Below are 4794 nucleotides of genomic sequence, written 5' to 3'. Positions count from 1 at the left end.
GTTTCTGTGCCAGTTTGGGCGTTCAACTCTGGTTTTGGATCCTTTTCTGGCGCTGGACGCCAGATTTGGGCAGAAGGCTGGAGTTGAACGCCAGTTTACGTCGTCAATTCTTGGCCAAAGTATGGACTATTATATATTGCTGGAAAGCCCTGGATGTCTACTTTCCAACGCAATTGGATGCGCGCCATTTCGAGTTCTGTAGCTCCAGAAAATCCACTTTGAGTGCAGAGAGGTCAGAATCCAACAGCATCAGCAGTCCTTTTTCAACCTCTGAATCTGATTTCTGCTCAAGTCCCTCAATTTCAGCCAGAAAATACCTGAAATCACAGAAAAACACAAAAACTCATAGTAAAGTCCAGAAATGTGAATTTAACACAAAATCTATTAAAAACATCCCTAAAAGTAACTAGATCCTACTAAAAACATACTAAAAACAATGTCAAAAAGCATATAAATTATCCGCTCATCACAACACCAAACTTAAATTGTTGCTTGTCCCCAAGCAACTGAAAATCAAAATAGGATAAAAAGAATAGAATATACTATAAATTCCAAACTATCAATGAAACATAGCTCCAATCATATGAGCGGGACTTATAGCTTTTTGCCTCTTGAATAGTTTTGGCATCTCACTTTATCCATTGAGGTTCAGAATGATTGGCATCTATAGGAACTTCAGATTTCGAATAGTGTTATTGACTCTCTTAGTTCAGTATGATGATTCTTGAACACAGCTATTTTATGAGTCTTGGCCGTGGCCCTAAGCACTTTGTTTTCCAGTATTACCACCGGATACATAAATGCCACAGACGCATAATTGGGTGAACCTTTTCAAATTGTGACTCAGCTTTGCTAAAGTCCCCAATTAGAGGTGTCCAGGGTTCTTAAGCACACTCTTTTTTTGCTTTGGACCTTGACTTTAACCGCTCAGTCTCAAGTTTTCACTTGACACCTACACGCCACAAGCACATGGTTAGGGACAGCTTGGTTTAGCCGCTTAGACCAGGATTTTATTCCTTTAGGCCCTCCTATCCACTGATGCTCAAAGCCTTGGGATCCTTTTTATTTTCCCTTGCCTTTTGGTTTTAAGGGTTATTGGCTTTTTGCTCTTGCCTCTTGGTTTTAAGAGCTTTTGGCTTTTTCTGCTTGCTTTTTCTTTTTCTTTCTATATTTTTTTTTCGCCTTTTTTTTTTCTACAAGCTTTGTTCTTTGCTGCTTTTTCTTGCTTCAAGAATCATTTTTATGATTTTTCAGATTATCAAATAACATGTCTCCTAGTCATCATTCTTTCAAGAGCCAACATATTTAACATTCTTAAACAACAACTTCAAAAGACATATGCACTGTTCAAGCATACATTCAGAAAACAAGAAGCATTGTCACCACATCAATATAATTAAACTAAGTTCAAGGATAAATTCGAAACTCATGTACTTCTTGTTCTTTTGAATTAAAACATTTTTCATTTAAGAGAGGTGATGGATTCATAGGACATTTATAACTTTAAGACAAAGTTACTAACTACTAATGATCATGTAATGAAGACACAAACATAGATAAGCATATAACATAGAAAACGAAAAACAGAGAAAGTAAGAACAAGGAATGAGTCCACCTTAGTGATGGTGGCGTTTCCTTCTTGAGGAACCAATGATGTCCTTGAGCTCTTCTATGTCTCTTCCTTGTCTTTGTTGCTCCTCCTTCATTGCTTTTAGATCTTCTCTTATTTCATGGAGCATGATGGAGTGCTCTTGATGTTCCACCCTTAGTTGCTTCCAATAATTGTGTGGAAGAAAATGTATCCCCTGAGGTATCTCAGGGATCTCTTGATTTGCAGTCAAATGTTCTACCACTGAGCTATAGACCCTTGATAGAAGCTTTTGTCTTCCCTTTCCTCTTTCTAGAGGTTTCTCTGGCCTTAGGTGCCATCAATGGTTATGGAAAAAAAAACAAAAAAGCTATGCTTTTACCACACCAAACTTAGAATGTTGCTCACCCTCGAGCAAAAGAAGAAAGAATAGAAGAATAAGAAGAAGATATGGAGGAGATGGATGGGAGTGTGTATTCGGCCATATGGGTGGGATTGGGTGGGAGAGAGATGTTGAATTTTTGAAGGTAGTGGGTGTATGGATGTGAGTGGTAAATGGAAAAAAGAAGGGATGATCATGAATGGAAAGAGAGATGATGAGGTTGGTGGGGATCCTGTGGGGTCCACAGATCCTGAGATGATCCTGTGGGGTCCACAGATCCTGAGGTGTCAAGACATTTACATCCCTGCACCAATTTAGGCATGTAAAATGCCCTTGCACACAACTCTGGGCGTTCAGCGCCAGGTTGGTGCCTATTTTGGGCGTTCAACGCCCCTTTGCTGCCATTTCTGGCGTTGAACGCCAGAACCATGCTTGTTCTGGGCGTTCAGCGCCAGGATGCTCCCATTCTGGGCGTTCAGCGCCAGAACTATGCTCTGGCGTTTGAACGCCAGACAGATGCTCCTCCAGGGTGTGATTTTTCTTCTGCTGTTTTTGATTCCGTTTTTGATTTTTTTTTTGTTTATTTTGTGACTCCACATGATCATGAACCTAAGAAAACATGAAAAACAATAAAAATAAGAATTAGATAAACATTGGGTTGCCTCCCAACAAGCGCTTCTTTAATGTCAATAGCTTGACAGTGAGCTCTCATGGAGCCTCACAGATGTGCAGAGCTTTGTTGAGACTCTCCAACACCAAACTTAGAGTTTGGATGTGGCCTCCCAACACCAAACTTAGAGTTTGACTGTGGGGGCTCTGGTTGACTCTGCTTTGAGAGAAGCTTTTTCTGCTTCCTCTCCATGGTTGCAGAGGGAGATCCTTGAGTTTTAAACACAAGGGAGTTCTCATTCCATTGAAGAACTATTTCACCTCTGTCAACATCAATCACAGCTCTTCCTGTGGCCAGGAAAGGTCTTCCTAGGATGATGGATTCATCCTCTTCCTTTCCAGTATCCAGGACTATGAAATCAGCAGGGATGTAAAGGCCCTCAACCTTTACTAATACATCCTCTACTTGTCCATAAGCCTGTTTTCTTGAGCTGTCTGCCATCTCTAGTGAGATTTTAGCAGCTTGCACCCCATAGATTCCCAGTTTCTCTATTACAGAGAGGGGCATGAGGTTTATTCCTGAACCAAGGTCACACAGAGCCTTAAAGATCATGGTGCCTATGGTACAGGGTATTATGAACTTTCCAGGATCCTGTCTCTTCTGAGGCAATGTCAGTTGATCCAGATCGCTTAGTTCATTGATGAACAAGGGAGGTTCAACTTCCCAAGCATCAATGCCAAATAATTTGGCATTCAGCTTCATGATTGCACCAAGAAACTTGGCAGTTTGCTCTTCAGTAACATCCTCATTCTCTTCAGAAGAGGAATACTCATCAGAGCTCATGAAGGGCATAAGGAGGTTCAATGGAATCTCTATGGTCTCTAGATGAGCCTCAGAGTCCTTTGGTTCCTCAGAGGGAAGCTCCTTATTGATCACTAGACGTCCCAGGAGGTCTTCCTCCTTGGAATTCACGTCCTCTCCTTCCCTTATAGGTTCGGCCATGGCGCTTATGTCAATGGCCTTGCACTCTCCTTTTGGATTCTCTTCTGTATTGCTTGGGAGAGTACTAGGAGGGATTTCAGTGATCCTTTTACTCAGCTGGCCCACTTGTGCTTCCAGATTTCTAATGGAAGACCTTGTTTCATTCATGAAACTTACAGTGGCCTTAGATAGATCAGAGACTAGATTTGCTAAATTAGAGGCATTTTGTTCAGAGTTCTCTGTCTGTTGCTAAGTTGATGATGGAAAAGGCTTGCTATTGCTAAACCTGTTTCTTCCACCATTATTAAAGCCTTGTTGGGGCTCTTGATCCTTCCATGAGAAATTTGGATGATTTCTCCATGTTGAGTTATAGGTGTTTCCATAAGGTTCACCTAAGTAATTTACCTCTGCTATTGCAGGGTTCTCAGGATCATAAGCTTCTTCTTCAGAAGATGCCTCTTGAGTACTGTTGGATGCAGCTTGCATTCCATGCAGACTCTGAGAAATCATATTGACTTGCTGAGTCAATATTTTATTCTGAGCCAATATGGCATTCAGAGTATCAACTTCAAGAACTCCCTTCTTTATAGGCGTCCCATTATTCACAGGATTCCTTTCAGAAGTGTACATGAACTGGTTATTAGCAACCATGTCAATGAGTTCTTGAGCTTCTGCAGGCGTTTTCTTTAGGTGAATGGATCCACCTGCAGAAGTGTCCAGTGACATCTTTGATAGCTCAGATAAACCATCATAGAATATATCCAGGATGGTCCATTCTGAAAGCATGTCAGAAGGACACTTTTTGGTCAACTATTTGTATCTTTCCCAAGCTTCATAGAGAGATTCACCTTCTTTCTGTCTGAAGGTTTGAACATCAGCTCTAAGCTTGCTCAGCTTTTGAGGAGGAAAGTACTTGGTTAAGAAAGCCGTGACCAGCTTATCCCAAGAGTTCAGGCTGTCTTTGGGTTGAGAATCCAACCATAATCTAGCTCTGTCTCTTACAGCAAAAGGGAAAAGCATGAGCCTGTAGACTTCAGGATCTACTCCATTAGTCTTAACAGTATCACATATCTGCAAGAATTCAGTTAAGAACTGAAAAGGATCTTCAGATGGAAGTCCATGAAACTTGCAGTTCTGCTGCATCAGAGAAACTAATTGAGGTTTCAGCTCAAATTTGTTTGCTCCAATGGCAGGAATGGAGATGCTTCTTCCATGTAAATTGGAATTAGGTGC

At 41.1% G+C, this 4794-nt stretch overlaps 1 non-coding gene across 1 annotated transcript; it reads left to right on the top strand.

Moving 5' to 3' along the window:
* Nucleotides 1-4341: 4341 nt before the first annotated feature.
* On the top strand, nucleotides 4342-4449 carry LOC112753154 (small nucleolar RNA R71). Its single transcript, XR_003177551.1, has one exon. It is a non-coding gene; the product is annotated as a small nucleolar RNA R71 (small nucleolar RNA).
* The last annotated feature ends 345 nt before the right edge of the window (nucleotides 4450-4794 follow it).

The sequence above is a fragment of the Arachis hypogaea genome, chromosome 15, assembly GCF_003086295.3.
Source record: "Arachis hypogaea cultivar Tifrunner chromosome 15, arahy.Tifrunner.gnm2.J5K5, whole genome shotgun sequence".
Classification (NCBI taxonomy): Eukaryota; Viridiplantae; Streptophyta; class Magnoliopsida; order Fabales; family Fabaceae; genus Arachis; species Arachis hypogaea.
Note: the sequence above shows the minus strand (reverse complement) of the source record. Positions and strands in the feature narration are given on the sequence as shown.